Below are 16,739 nucleotides of genomic sequence, written 5' to 3'. Positions count from 1 at the left end.
CTTTGAGTTATGTTGGAGACAAGGCAAGTAGAGAATATTCTATCATTCCTGTGGCATGTAGAGCATGAAAAAAGAATGAAGAGTATGGAAGTCAGTCTTTAAGGCTGAATATTAGCTTTTCAGTAGTTCTTCTAGTTCCAATTTGATGATGGCCCACAGGATGTAGAGGAAGGGTGGAGTCAGCATTGGACATACTGTTGAAAGTCAAGGGTTGGAAGATGGATTTCCTCTGGTCATGGTGTGAAAGTTCTCTGGCGAGAGTCTAGGTTTTGCTGCACATGAACCTGGAAACCTTTGTTTTTGTTGAGGAATTGCCAATGGAATTGTATACCATGCAATCATTAGCACACATCCCCATCTCTCAACTTACAATGGAAGGAAAGTCATTGATAAAATAGCTTGAGTCACTTCTGCCTAGAACACTTCTGGCTAGTCACACAGCCCCAAGAAACTCCAGTAATCAGTAACTCCAACAACCAAAACCATCCTCCTTAATGTGAGGTAAGATTCAATCTATTAGTGCTTTTTCCTTAATGCCTAATAATTTCAATCTTATATTTTCTAGATGCCATACCGAAATACTACCTTACAGTTACTTTACCTCATCTCTGATACTCAGCTTTCTGGTGCATATTTAGACCAGAAGTATGATGAGTTCTGGAGCTGAGTGCATCTATTGAACACACACTGGTCCATAGAGAGCAGGGTATAGGAGAGTGAGAGTTGCATGACTGAATTTTTGGCAACATCCTCCACCACCTTACTCATAAAAGAGTGGACTGTATTGGTCCTGTTCTTGTGGAACTTGGCCAAAGCATCCATCAACCCACATAAAAGGATTTAAGTCTTTCCCAAACAGGATATCAAATTCTATCGTACTGCGTTCATTCATCCCTTACTACCGAGGAACATAATAGCTCCATCTTATTACACAAGATGAAGTAAAAGATAACCATTATAATATATTTGTGTACTATTTGCAAAAAACAAAACAGATTTGTCATGCAAGCTCTGCACATGTGCAAAAAGCAGAAGTCAGAAGAAGTTTCTTTTTATGGGATGGGCATATAGACGACAATCAAAATATTTTCCCTTACTGTCATTTTACCAAACGTTTTAGAAGTAGAGGAAAAGTTGGTTAACTACCCAGTTGTTTTAGATTCAAATAAAATTATAATGCATGAACTTGTTGGAAGAACTAAGAATTGAGAGTTAACCCAAACAGAAGTATTAAGGATAAGGTTACCTTCATGTAGAGCGGGGACTGCAGAAAAGCCCAAAGGAGAACACTGTAAGCTGGTGCTCAGATATTAAGTTTGAGGAAAAAATTATGGTGTTTAATGACTTGGGACAATTAGTGAGAGAGACTGTGAATAGGTGCTAAACATGAAAGTGGATCTAAGTTTCCCAACTATGAAGAATTTAATGCTCATTTTTCAAATGATTTGCCAGTGATAAAAGTATAACTTGGATCTCACAGATACATGGTTTTTGAGTAAGGATGGGAAAAGGCATGACAGTGCTGAAGTACTGAAGTCAACAGGATCTGGACAGTTAATCACGGGTAATATATTTAAGATACAAATGAATCAGGTCAGTCACATTCTTATGAGTCAATTCATTAGTTTAAAACACTGCATTCTTTAACTATGCAGAATAGGATTCACATCTATTTGACAAAGTGGAATTTCACTTTCAAATGAGCTTTCCTGTGAGTGTCTGTAAGTATTTTGGTCAATTCAATGCTGCTGCTCTATTCACCTGAAGAATTTGGTATCTAGACAACAGGAGTGGGAATCTGTTCATTCAAATTAGTTTCTTAGTTACATATTTAGTTTTGATGTGAAAGCTCTCCACCTGCCACACTGGGAAAGTGGTATTTTCTGTTTTAACAATAGCTTAATATGTTGCCGTGAGATGCATGTGGCTAATTAAAATTCCCTAATGACCTAATTACATTTGATTAATGAATAGCAATGAGTGCCAGGCATCTGTCCATTCTCATTTCAAAAATGGGCAGGATTGTTAATTTTAACTTTGTTACACAATGTTGGTAAATAGCATACCAAACAAGCTTAATTGTTTAAAATAAAAATACAAAAATGATGGAAATACGGTACATTCCAGTTAATTAGGACACATTGGGACCAGATCAATTTGACCCAGTTAAGCGGATTCCCCAATTAGCTGAAGCTTTGTGGAAATAGTTAAAAAGACAAACTAACATTTAACTGAGTAACATATTATGTATTCAAACAAAATGCAGAACAAGTTAGAACGTTACCAATACTACTATAAGACTGTATTACAGTAGTTGATAATCATGATCAAAAGTTCAGAGTAAATTTATTATCAAAGTACATATATGTCATCATTTACAATCCTGAGATTCATTTTCTTGCAGGCATACACAGTAAATCCAAGAAACTTAATGAACTCAATGAAAGACCACACCGAACAGCCAATGTAGAAAAGACAACAAATGCTGCAAATATAATCATTTTAATAAATTAGTAAGCAATTAATATCGAGCACATGAGATGAGGAGTCCATAGGTTGTCCTATTTATGGAGGAATTCAAGCATTATACACTGCTGTGTTCTTTTGATTGTCTGTAAATTAACAAAATTAGCACAGACACCTAGTGCAGATAATGGACTGCCTTCATACAATGCTTTTCACAACTGCATCCTGCAAATCTTCATTTTTGCTGTAACATTCGTGATAATTGTCAATATCTTCACATTCTTTGTAGTTCCTAACTTGTTGAAGTAGAGAAAAAACAAGAAAAAATCTGCAGATGCTGGAAATCTGAGCAACACACATCTATGAAAGAGAGTACAGTCAATGTTTTGGGCCAAAACACTTTGGGTCCTGCTGAAGTGTCTCAGCCTAAAATGTTGAGGGTACTTTTTCCATAGAAGCTGCCTGCTGAGTTCCTCCAGCATTTTGTGCGTGTTGCTGGGATTACCAGCATCTGCAGAATTTCTCTTGTTCAAAAACATTTCCAAATTGTCTTCCTGCTTACTTCTCGCCAACTATCAACTATTAGTAACAAAAATCATTGCTTTTTGAACACAAACACAGTGCAGTGTTTAACGACCAAACAAATGCACGTGACTGATGCTGGTTGGAAACTATTCGACAACAGTCTCAGGTTCCAATTAAGTGGCACATGTCTTAAATAAATGAGTAGATCCCGGCTATATTCTTGATTAGTTTCTGTTCTTTAAGAATTGCTCCACATAAGTGGCTGCCCCAATTATCTGGAATCTACTCTACTAGTTAAATCAGTCAGCATCCTTAAAGAGAAAAATTGTTTGTTGCTGTCAGATTTGCTGAGTGATTCCAGAACGTTTTTTCTTTATTTCAGATCTTCTGCACAGTTGTTCTGTGTTAGTGTGCATTTGCTCTTTTTATTAGCCCCATCATGTTGTCTCTTTGGTTAGAGCCTCTTGGTTACTTGCTAAAACACTATGCAAAATGGATGAAATACCATCCTGCCATGGAAAGAGAAACATTGTCATAAGAAGAGAGTCCAAACTATAATCAACACGTCTGGCAATCTAACTGCTTTACAACAGTGAAAAAACAAACCAAGAATGATTAGCACCACCAGGTCACTTCAGTCTGACCTGTAGCTCAGCACTTGTTGGTTTGCTTCTGTGCAAATAAAGACATGCATCTTGCAACTCTTCGCTGATTCCAGAATGTCTCAAAGCAACTTCCTTCTGAACCGAGAACTCTGTGGTAACACACAAGCTATCTGTGCACATCAAGTTTTTACAATCATTGCAGAATGCTACCTGAAAGGCACCATCACTGTTAGTGTCACAAACATGAGAAAATCTGGAGTTTCTGGGGATCCACACGCAAAATGCTGGCCAGGCAACATCTTTGGAAAAAAGTAAACAGCCTACGTTTTGGGCTGAGATGCTGTCTGTCCTGCTGAGTTCCTCCAGCTCTTTTAACAGTACCCTGCTCACAGAATTGCATTAAATTTTCAGCCTTGGTTTTGTCTTGGATAGAATGGAACTTCTGTGCCAAAGTCAAAATATCTTGACTTCGTCAATATTGTCCACAATCACTCCGAGGCACGCAGTAGAAGCTACTGAACAAAGGGCTCAGGACCCCAACTAAGCTCTAATGAAACTATTTTTTGTGTGAAAGCAAAATCTGAAATGTATGTTTATAATCATTTCAGTAGTTTTTTTAAACTTGAAGTGTATATGTAGCCGGAAAGATTTACACATGTTGTGTGCAAGCCATCTTTTCTGTATGTTGCAAGAACAGGGTCAGCAGCCATCATTGTGGTTAATTAGTAATGTCTCTTGGACCAGAATATAATATGTGGCTTAATAAAAGTTACAACTTCCAACAGAGGAATGCAGCTAAGATAGTCTTGACATTCTCCTGAGTATATTCCATTTAAAAGTCCTTGCTTTGTCAGCTAATTAAACACACCCAACTCAGTAACAATGATGTTAAAACTGGGGGTAGATTGGAGGAAATGTAAACATGGAATATTTGGACTGATCATTTGCCAGCCCAAAATATTACACATATTTAGCTTCCAGAAGCATTGGCTAACATCATTCAGTGATTCCCAGATGCTCAAATCATTTCGTAGTCACCTAGTTTATTAAAAGTTCCCCCATTTCATCTCAGCCTTTGTCAGACTGTCACCCCGCTTTTTACCTCCAAGAACAACAGAACTTGAAGTCCCCGGCCTCAGAAAGAGTTGCTTCCCTCAGAGAGGCCGCTGGTTCAATTTGTTGCTATTGGAGGGGTCACTGTTCTGAATCACATTTGTTGGAGAGGCCACTGGGTCCCAACGCTCTCAGATATGTTATCGAAATTCTGAGATTTATGGATTGGACTGTATTTCAAATGAACAGTTTATTTTGGCCTCTTCCAGTTCTGTTTTCTTTGCATTCTTGCCCATTCTTTCTTGTTGCTGATTGGTGGGCTGGGGGTTTGGGGTTATCTTCCAGATTTCGTGCGAGGGAAGGGTTGGGGGTGTTTGTGAGTTTTTGTTTCTCTTTTCATGCTGGGAGGGATTGATGTCTTTCTTTCAACTACTTCTATGGTTTTCTGTATTTTATGGCTATCTGGAGAAGACAAATCGCAGAGTTCCATTCTGTGTACACACTTTGATAATAAAATGAACCTTTAAATGGGACTTTCTGAACAAAAATCATTTGACCTATTCAGATGAATAGTTTATCACCAATGTCAACAATATATTGAAAATATTGCAGCGTCCAAACAAGGATCAGAGTGCTGAATTCCAGAGGTGCAGTGACAATGCTCACCCTAAACATCAAGGCAGCATTTGACTGTAGAATCAAAAGTGAAGTCAAAGGACATTAAGGGCACAAACAAGTCTCTTGATGGTTACCCCTCGAATGAGACAAGGTAGTTGAGTTTGTTGTTGGTCAAACATCCTAGTCTCAGAACGTCACCACATTAGATTCTTAGGACCATGTCTGATTTCCAATGACCTTCATTAATGACCATTTCCTTCAGAAGGTCATCAATATCTACCCTGAACCATTCAGTCCCTCCACTTAAGATTTTCTCACAGTGTTTGGGGTAGTGATTTCTAGGAGTTAGACTCAGCAATGCTGAAGGATTGCCAATATGTTTCCACTTCAAGGTAAAATGCAACTTGGACAATTATCTGTAACTGACACTGTCCCATTATCTTCTGTTCTTGTCCTTCTTGGGGATATTTGTTGATAATTGCACAATGTTCTGTTCTATTCGCACATTCTTAACCAACGATGCCTACCTAGAACTTAAAGTTGGACAACATTCAGGTATGGGTTGATAAATGGCAAGCAAACTTTACATTATGGAAGTGCAAGGTCCAGCAAGGGTCAAGTTACTAACTCTAGACATTCAATTATCATTGCTGTGTCCTCTACTATGCTAAGGGTCAGTTATCCAAATGGATCAGCCACAAGGTATTTGGGTGATGAATTACTCATTTCCCAAGGACACCCAAAAGACAAAAGTCAAGAACATGATAGAATACTTCCCACTTGCCTGGATAAGAGTTACTGACACAAACAACTTTCTGGAAGCCTGACACCACCTGGGATGAGCTTGGTGTCCCAAGAATTAGCTCAAACATTTAATCCCCCTCGCATCAGTGTACCACCTGAGAAATGGGCCTTAGTTATGCACCCACGGCAATCTGGTAGCACCTCCCAAACCGGTACCCTCCCTTGCTGAAAAGAACATGAGCAGAAAGTACACAGAAGCATCAGCACTTACAGACACTCTGTCCTGGTATTAACGTTGCTGGGTCTAAATCCTGGAAACTCCCTCGCTAAAGGCTGCACTTTGACTGGAGGGAATGCAGTGGTTCATCAGAATCACTCTTGGAACAGGCAGGAAGAACACCACATAGAACAGTACCTTTCAGCCCATAATGTTACGCCAGCCTTTTAACCTACTCCACAGTCAATAATCCTCCATTTTTCTTTCATCCATATGCCTGTTGAAGACTCTCTTAAATATCCCAATATATCTGCCCCTGCTACCATTGTCTGTTCCAGGTACTTACAACTCTGTGTGTGTAAAAAGAAACAACTCTGACGTATCTCCTGAACTTTCCTCTATTCACCTTAAAAGGATTTCCTCTGGTATTAGCAATTGCCAGCTGGGGGACAAGAAAAAAGCAGGGCTGTCCATTGAATCATCTTATACCTGCATGAAGCCCCCTCTCATCCATAAATGGTGACTTTGCCAGCAACACCTTGGTCTTGAAAATGACCGAAAAAGTAAAGTCATGGAACTGTGGAGAAAGAAACAGGAATTAACCTATCAGCCCTGCTCTTGTTCTCTCTCTCTCTCTCTCTCTCTCTCTCTCTCTCCCTTCAGGTGCTGCCTGACATACCGAGAATTTCCAGCATTTTCTGTCCTAATTGAAACTTCCCAGTTTCCTTTTGTTTTATGTTACTAGATTGTGATGGTATGTTTTCCTCATCTTCTCCTGTAAACGTGCACACACATACATACTGCACCCAGTTGCGCGAAACCTCCTTCCAAAAGTCTTTCTCAAACACCGAATCCACTAGATTAAATCAACTCCCGACTGTTCACAGAGGGGATTACACAAATTCTTTTCAGGTTGGAGTATTAGCGTGCCCGGGAGAGCGCCGTCCCTTCCTTCGGTGTGTAGGGTGCTGGAGCTCACCCACCTGGTGGGCGCCACCCAGCGCACTGCCGGCATCTGCACGCGTGGGTCGCGACACCTCCGGCACGGGAGGGGACGGGTAACCCGACAAGGGATCGCCTTCGCCGCGGCTGCGGACCCGTACACCGGTCCCTGCAGCGCCGGTGTGAAACTAACAAACGTCAAAGAATACTGCGAATCATTTCCGCATTTTAACCCCAGCTGAAATGGCACCTTTCCTGTTGGGTAACGCAGGCTGCTGAGAAACGGAAGTGGAAAAAGGACCCGAAAAGTAGAAATTGTTACTTCTGAGCTCGCTGCAGCAACCCACGTTTAAGACTTGAAGCCAAGTGCTTGCCTTCTGCCAAATTGGCAGTAAAATTTCCTGTTTGTTCAAAGCGCTTGCATCTGATTACTCCAACTATCAAACGGTTAAGAGGGAAACGATTCAAAATTGCTGGTAAGTTGCCTTGCCTTTTGTGTTTTATTTGGTTGTAGTTGGTTCGGTATCAAACCCAACAATCAGGTGCAGGGAACGAATGAGACGGATTAATAAATACAAACACAAGATTGAAAGAGTTTGATAAGAAAGAGATTGATAAGAATTTCAGGTATATTGCTGAAACGCTCCTCTGGGGGGAAGCACAGGAAATCGTTCAAATAACATTTGTTCGTGTCGCTTTTATGAATTAAACAAGTACAAAGGAGAGTTCACAATTCTAAAATTGCTCGGTTTTAATCGGACTGACTTTCAGGAACGACGGCGAAGGCACACTAAAAAGCTTACTTGTCAAAAGAAAGATCGTAGCAATCGAAGTTAAGTTATACCTGTATAGGCATATGCAGAAACCTTCCCTAAAAGGAAGTACATTTACGTCGTTGGGAGAATAAATTTTAGATACAGAAGTTCTCTAGGTTAATCTCCAGGCTCGACACAGCGCCCACTGTCTCCTTTAATGTTGGAGCTACAAACCTTCGTCCAGGAAACAGAATATGTGAAGCAGCTCGATAGCCCAGTACAAGACTGGTATACTGACGGAGGTGCTTTAATATGGCAAAAATTTGATGCATCTAAATAGTTATAATTTATGTGTTTGCATATACACACAGAGAGACTCATGCAGTATGTGTGTGTGTGTGTGTGTGTGTGTATATATATATCCATCCATAGAGTATATATACACTTGTATATGTATATACAGTATATATATGTATGTAGATTCTTATATGTGTGTATGTAGAGATATATACTGACTATATAGGTATTTATTTAAATACCTTGAAATCTGATATCTCAGGTTTTAATTCTATTTGAAGTGTTGGTCACATTTATCAATGACCAGGTATCAACAACAATTTTACATCGTTATTTTCAAAATCATTAATTTTCTTTAAATTATTGCTTACTTAACGAGTGTTGCAATAAGAAATAAGTGTACAAGAATTAGATACGATCTCATCTGTTCCATGTTAAGTGGGTTGCCTGATGCTTGGTTTATGATTATATTCCAGTTGCCAAGAATATTTTTTTTCTGCTGTGACTGAGGTGAAGTTGATGAAAGATTGTATCCAGCCAAGCAAATGGATGTGTCATTAAGTCAAGGTTTCTTGTGCTTTGTGTAATCGAGAATGACAAGGTGGTTCCCTCCATGCTGGACCAACATCAATCCCTCCATCAGCCTTGCCAATTTAGTTCTTTGCTGTTTGAAGGACTTCAGTGTGCGTTATTTAGCTGCCCTTTTCCTTGAGCCAGAAGTACTTAATTGGTCTCCAGATAGTAAGACATGTTATAAAAATGCCACATCATTTAGAATAATCACTAAAATTAGGTTTTCAGTTCTTTGGATTATAAGTAACATTAAAAATAACGTTTTGTCCAAAATCAGTTTAATGTAATGGTTTTTAAAGATGTATTTTCAGGATTTGGATTTTACTGGCAACGTTTGTCACCCTTGAGAAGGTGCTGGTGAATCATTATATTCCATCATATTTCTGTCATGCCCTGTAGGTAATGGAGGGGGGCTGTCGATGGTTTTGAAGCTCCCCACCAGAGTATATTTTGTGCCCAAGATACATCCACTGCTGAGTCTTTGTTCAACACGGAGGGGCACTGTTTTATCCGCTGAGGGTCTCCCTGCTCACTTTTTCACCTGATGCCATAAGACGCTGTGAAGTCTGGAGTTAATGCCAAGGATTCCCAAGGCCATTCCTTCCGAGCTGTATAAAGATGCACCACTAACTCTGGTGGTGAGTCCCACTGATAAGATTAGATTTATCTGGGCTTTGTGGTGGAGTATGATTTTGTGAGTGTGTCTCATCTGTGGGAAGATTTTCTTGGGGTATGGTCCCTATCTGCTCCACCTTGAGTGGGCAGTAAGTGGATTCTGCGCTGCTCACCTTTAGCATCTGGGCTGATGACATTATTTTATTTTCATGTTGTTTAATGGATATTTTATTGTAACTGGGTAGCTTGCTAGTTTACTCAAATAAAATTCAGGAGTGTGGGTCTGGACTTTCTTGTTGGCTAGACTGGGTGTAGGTATCTGAAATAGAGGAGCATTTATTGCCAATCCATTTGGTTCATTACTGAGATTATTTTTAAACTCCAAAGTATTTAATCAATTTAATTTTGTTGCACAGTTGTCAGGATAGATTTGAAAACTTACTTCGTAATTATAGTTGAAATCTGTGGATTACTAGTCCAGAAATATAATGCCCTACATCACCATTCACAATGTCGATGCAGTTTTGAGACCTGTCAAATGGATAACGTGTATGAATCTATAGAACTATCCCACTGAATGCAGTTTATTCCATCCACAAAATGTTCTGCAATTCAATAAGTACGTTTAAAGTCAGAGAAATGTATACAATATACATCCTAAAATTCTTTTTCTTCGCAAACATCCATGAAAATAGAGAAGTGCTCTAAAGAATGAACGACATTTAAGTGTTAGAACCCCAAAGTGCCCCCCTGGCTCCCCCTCCCACGCATAAGCAGCAGTACGGATCAATAAAGACACATGCTTGCAGTACCCCAAAGACTATTTGTTCACCTGGTAACTTGATGTACCACAGGCTTTCTTCTTAGTGAAGGAAAAAGAGGTGTCCCTGTTTCACACCGAGAGGGGAGACGTAACAAAGCAACTCGCTGATTTATGGTGTTAAAAGTCTGTTGCACCGCTTTTTCCAAGCTCTGTGCCTAAAGAACTCGGGTCTCCGGATGCACAGCCAGCAGCCAGTTGGCTGCTTATGATCTTCCGTCTCCCACGACAGATCAGGTGAATCTGCCTGCCTCCAGAGCCACGAAAATCTGCCAACCTAGTCGTCCGGACCGCATCCTCGGCATATCGAAGCGCAGCCAGTTGTGAGGCCCCTACAGCGCGTCCCATTTCCGCAAAGAACCGAAGTCAGAGTCTTCAACAGGGCCGGAAAGGGGGGAAAAGAAAGAGATATCAAAGATAGAAATGGAGCTGTTTCTGAAAATGCAAGCAAAGGAGTCGCCGTTAGGATCCATTGTCCTCCTAAACTCTGCCCCGCCTTCTCAAGGCTTCTTTCAAATCTTCAAGCTCTGCCTCCAGGAACGACATAAATGCAGGCACCTCATTTATAGTTTCCCTTCAAGGATTCCCCCATCCTCACTCAGAGATAGATTAAATCTCCTATTTCAGTACTGGATCTCATTGTGTAAATTCCTGCTCACAAGTGCTTCGTAGAAAGGATCACAGCATTCAAGAAGGAAGCTCATTATTGTCCCATAAGCAGTTTTGGGACAGAAATTAAATCTTGCCCTTGGAGAAGACACCATCATCCAATAAATAAATAAAAGCCCTTTGTATTAGGCCCTATAAAGGCCCTTTGTATTAGCTTGCCAGGCAGCATCTGTGGAAAGGCAAACTATTGACGTTTCTGGCTGAGAGCCTTTAATAAGACTCAGGAATCCTGATGAAGGATCTTGGTTGAAATGCCAACTGCTTACACTTTTCCACAGATGCTGCCTGGCCTGCTGAGTTCCTCCAGCATTTTCTGTGTTTTGCTGTGTTTTCATCTGCAGATTTTCACTTGTTTGTATTAGTTTGGGTTACATTGTGAAGGATTATCAGTTGTGTAGCCTTATCTCCTTGAATCAAAACAGCTAATGTTGATTAGAATTGTACTGTATAGTTGTACTATATATTGCTGTGTCCTTGATAAACTCACCTGATTCCATTTAATTGAAGGTGCCCAGCAAGAATTTCTCTGACAATGTGAAGAATTTAAGATTTGGGAAGTATGCAGCTTGGGTGGTTGATGGTTGCATTGAGCTGTTCTCTGATCTTGGGAATGTCACTATATGAGGAGAGACCATCAGTGTGCTACCAGTTAACAGTGCACTGACGATGTCTCCTTGTATGGTGATGACACCCTTGCAAGTAAGTTACTAAGATTGGAAAACAACTCAACCCAACTTAAGGTTTCTTTTTCTGGTGCAACAAAAATGAAATGTATTCTTTAAAACCTTACCACTTCAATTGAAGTAGTAAACCCAAATGGTTTTCGAAATTTCTAATTTATGAATAACATATAAATACAAAGGCAAAATGTTTGTTACTCTTTTGTGTAATTCTCGAGTGAGGAACATTTTTGGTAGTCTTAGGAAAATATCTCTATTTGGTTATGGTGTATTTACAGAATTAATGACTTTGATGAAGGAGAAGGTTTTGACCAGAAACAGAGATTACATCATTTTAATCTGTTTTCCAAATAGAAACTTGGTGAACGTTTGATGAAGAGTCATGCACAATAGTGGAGAATATTAGAATTAGAATCTTTGTGTAGGTAAATTACCACAATCTTTTTATGAAGCTTCTATTTCTTTAATTCTTAAAAAAGATAAAGACCCTACTGAATGTGCATCCTATCGGCCTATATCCTTGTTAAATACGGATTTTAAGATTTTCAGTAAAATTTTGGCTATTAGATTAGAAAATATATTACCTCGAATTATTTCTGAAGATCAGACTGGATTTATTAAAAAATCACTATTCAACTTTTAACATTAGAAAATTAATTAATATTATTTATACTTCTTCATCTAAAATACCAGAATGTGTTATTTCTTTAGATGCTGAAAAAGCATTTGATAGAGTTGAATGGCCATATTTATTTACTACAATGCAACAGTTTAATTTTAGTTCAAAATTTATATCATGGATTAAATTAATATACCATAAACCTTTAGTTTCGGTTTTTACCAATAATCAAAGATCCCCTTTTTTTCAGCTATTTCGTGGTACAAGGCAAGGTTGCCCTTTAAGTCCTTTACTATTTGACATTGCTTTAGAACCATTGGCTATAGCTATTCGTGAATCACCTAATATTCTGGGTATTACCTGTGGGGAGAGGACGTATAAAGTATCATTATATGCTGATGATTTGTTACTATATATATCTGACCCTGAAAGATCTATCCCTGCTATTTCGTCTTTGCTTGTTCAATTTAGTAATTTTTCTGGTTATAAATTGAATTTTAACAAGAGTGAACTATTTCCATTAAATATGCAAGTTCCAATTTATAAACATTTACCATATAAAATTGTTACATATTATTTTACTTACCTAGGTATTAAAATTACTAAAAACATAAAAGATTTATTTAAGGTTAACTTTTTACCTTTAATTGATCAAATTAAGCAACTTGCTATTAGGTGGTCTCCACTATCTTTGTTATTGGTTGGTAGAGTTAATGCTATTAAGATGATGATACTACCTAAATTCTTATATTTATTTCAAGCATTACCAATTTTTAATCCTAAAGCTTTTTTTGATACTATTGACTCTAAAATATCTTCTTACTTGTGGCAGAACAAAAGTCCTAGATTGGGTAAAAAATATTTACAGAAGCCTAAGAAGGAGGGCAGCTTGGCTTTACCAAACTTAAGATTTTACTATTGGGCAGTTAATATACGGTATTTAATATTCTGGACACAAGAATGGACTATAGCTACTTGCCCACAATGGGTAAATTTGGAATGTAAATCTGTGCAAGATTTTTCACTGATTTCAGTCTTAGGATCTTCACTTCCTTTCTCTTTATTCAAATTGAATAAACAGATAACTAATCCTATAGTCAGATATACATTACGAATTTGGTTTTAATTTCGTAAATATTTGGTTTGAATAAATTTATTTTATCATGTCCTATAATATCTAATTATTTTTTTCGGCCTTCATCTATGGATCAAGCTTTTCTTTTATGGAAAACAAAAGGTATAACATGTTTTCGTGATCTGTTTCTGGATGATAACATTATGTCCTTTGAACAGCTATCTAATAAATATAATTTACCTAAAACCCATTTTTTTAGATATTTGCAAGTTAGAAATTTTTTGTATAATGAGTTACAGTCTTTTTCGAAAGAATGTCCATTGGACATTACAGATAGAATTTTAGCCCTTAATCCTTATCAAAAGGGTTTAGTAGCCATCATTTATAAGATGATCATGAATTTACAGTTAGATGTATCAGAAAAAATTAAGAAGGAATGGCAAGAAGAGTTGCATTGTCCTATATCTAATGAGCAATGGGAAAAAATTTTATTATTGGTAAATTCGTCCTCTATTTGTGCTAAACATGCCCTAATACAATTTAAGGTTGTACATAGAGCTCATATGTCTAAGGATAAACTGGCTCGATTTTATTCTCGTCTTAATTCAACCTGCGATAGATGTCATTCTGATGTTGCTTCATTGACTTATATGTTCTGGTCTTGTCCTTGTTTCCAAAATTATTGGAAAGATATTTTCAGTATTATTTCAAGAGTTTTAAATATTAATTTCCAACCGCATCCTCTTACTGCAATTTTTCGTTTACCAATGACGGATAATAATCGTTTATCCGCTTCATCTCAACGAATGATTGCATTTGTTACATTAATGGCTAGAAGATCTATTTTATTGAATTGGAAAGAAATTAATCCTCCAACTGTATTTCAGTGGTTTTCTCAAACTATTTCTTGTTTGAGTTTAGAAAAAATTAAAAGTGTGGTTTTTGATCCTTCAGTTAAATTTGAAGAAACTTGGAGACCTTTTATTCAACATTTTCACATGAGTTGAATTGTCTTTTCCTAAACCTTACTTATATTATCCTTAATTAATTGGATGGAGGTTCGGAGTTATTGGCACTACTGTATATGTACTTAATATTATTCAATGGCCCATGTTGGTTAGTGGGTTTTTTTTGTTTTTTTTTCTCTCTCTTTTTTTTGGGGTTTTTCTTTTTTTTCTCTTTTTACTTCTTTGTTCATTAATGTTCTGAGTTTGAGAGGTTATATATTTTTATTATTATACATCTGAATGTCTATTTAATCTATTAATTATGCACTCTCAAACATTTTGTATTCATGTTTCATTTATGTTTGTTTAAAACTAATAAAAAGATTTAGAAAGAAAAGAATCTTTGTGTCCATTGGAGGACACAACAGAAGAATGGATTTAAGATATTGAGATCTATTTACTTTCCCAAAGGCTGGCACAATCTTGCCACAATATATATCAGCATAAATTTAGAATAATGGATGCTTGTCCATTTCTGTGGTCTTATGGCTGTAGGTAATTCTATGTTGCAAATTCAGTGCACTCAGTTTTCTTTATTTCTTGTTGTGAAAAATTAGGACCTAGGACTTCCACAGGGATGAAAATTAGCAGTGATTGTACATAATTTCTATCACCAGACAATGAGCAGCTGACTTTGAAATGAAACATAGAAACAGAAGTTTACAGCACATTACAGGCCCTTCAGCCCACTATGTTGTGCCAACCATGTGCTGAACCTACTCTAGAAACAGCCTAGAATTTCCCTTCTGCATAGCCCTCTAAGCACAATGTACCTATCTAAGAGTCTCTTAAAAGACCCTGTTGTATCCACCTCTATCACTGTCACTGGCAGGGCATTCCACACACCCACCACTCTCTGTGTGGAAAAACTTACCTCTGACATCCCCCTTGTACCTCCTTCCAAGCACCTTAAAACTGTTTCCTCTCGTGTTAGCCATTTCAGCCTCTAACTATTCACATGCTCAATGCCTCTCATCACCCTATACACCTCTATCAGGTCACCTCTCATCCTCCGTCATTCCAAGGAGAAAAGGCCAAGTTCACACAACCTATTCTCATAAGGCATACTCTCCAATTCAGGCAACGTCCTTGTAAATTTCCTCTGCACGCTTTCTATAGTAATCACAATCTTCCTGTAATGAGGTGACTAGAACTGAACGCAGTACTCCAAGGGGGGTCTACTAAGATCTTATATAGCTGTAACATTACCTCACGGATAAAAATAACAAACACAAAAAAATTAATATTAAAAAAAAATTTAAGATTTCTAAAATAATCTTTGGAAAGTGACATCGTCCCATTTGAAGATTCAGAAGTAGAAACTGTTTATTATCACTGACCTGTGTCATGACATTAGTTGCTTTGTATTTGGAAGCAGTCTGCATATTTGAAATAGAAAGTGCAGATTACAATCAGATTTCACTATGCATGTGGAAAAAAGCAACAACAGCGACGTTTTTTTGTAATTCAAATTTTTATTATTATTTATTCTTATTTTACATTGTTAAACTATTATGGCCATATGCCCTCTCTAGTTTCTCCCCCTCCCCCTCCCAGGCCACGCCTGAGTTTGTGAGGGCCACAAGTGGAAAAACAAGAAACTGGGAACTAGGGGCCACAGGAGTTTCTGAATAAACTATGTTAAGTTTACTGTTTTACTGAAGTCTTTATAAAATATATAAATAAAAAAAGAATTGGATACATGTTATTTAGTTGAAACCTTGAATGAAATGAATGGAAAAATATGCTAGATTATGCAAATGAGGCAGCAAAGCAGTTCAGCCTGTGCGTTGGGGAGAGGTGTCAATCGTTATCTCTGCTCCTGGCGGGGTGGGGAGTCAATTGTTATTTCTGCTCCTGCCGTTCACGCCCTGCAGAGTGGCCCGCTCAGAGTCACTTCACATCACCCCCAAATCACAAACTGCAGATTGGGCTGGGCTGTCTGCCCCAAGGCCAGACAGTGACTATACAGCAGGAGAGCCTTCCACTGACCCGTGCGTGTTCTAATACTTATAAAACATGACATGAAGGCTGCAGTTACTGTGGTGGGTTCAACTGCCAGACACGGCTAAACTGCAGAGAAGCCAGGATGTGTGAAGTCTACTGCTTCACTATCTACCACTACAACTTCCATTCAATCCCTGAAAGGAAGTTCAATTCACTTTTCTTAATAGCATTGTAGTGTTTCTAAGTGATAAGCACCTTGGAGAACAAATTGTCACTGAAAAGTCTGACATATTTTACTTGTCTGATTTGAAAAACTGAATTTATTAAACAGTTCCAAGGAATAAACTGCAATCTCACACCATGCAAAGAGGCTATTATTACTCCTTTCCATGGAAATCTCAAACTTTTCAGCAGAAAGATTGGACGTCGCTGGTTGCTGCAATTGCAGCAAATAGCTGAGAACTCCTGGTGCAGTGGGAAAACGAATTCCTTCTGTTTTAAATGCAGTACTT

At 38.1% G+C, this 16,739-nt stretch overlaps 1 protein-coding gene across 4 annotated transcripts in view; it reads left to right on the top strand.

The window, feature by feature from the left end:
• Nucleotides 1-7,507: 7,507 nt before the first annotated feature.
• adcy7 (adenylate cyclase 7) overlaps nucleotides 7,508-16,739 on the top strand; it is a 173,507-nt gene continuing 164,275 nt past the window's right edge. For 3 of the 4 annotated variants that reach the window (XM_059992886.1, XM_059992885.1, XM_059992880.1), the window contains exon 1: nucleotides 7,508-7,646. The gene's annotated coding sequence lies outside the window, so the exon portion shown is untranslated. The remainder of the gene's footprint in view (nucleotides 7,647-16,739) is intronic. The other variant, XM_059992882.1, reaches the window with a different exon arrangement.

Source organism: Hypanus sabinus, chromosome 17 (assembly GCF_030144855.1).
Source record: "Hypanus sabinus isolate sHypSab1 chromosome 17, sHypSab1.hap1, whole genome shotgun sequence".
Classification (NCBI taxonomy): Eukaryota; Metazoa; Chordata; class Chondrichthyes; order Myliobatiformes; family Dasyatidae; genus Hypanus; species Hypanus sabinus.
Note: the sequence above shows the minus strand (reverse complement) of the source record. Positions and strands in the feature narration are given on the sequence as shown.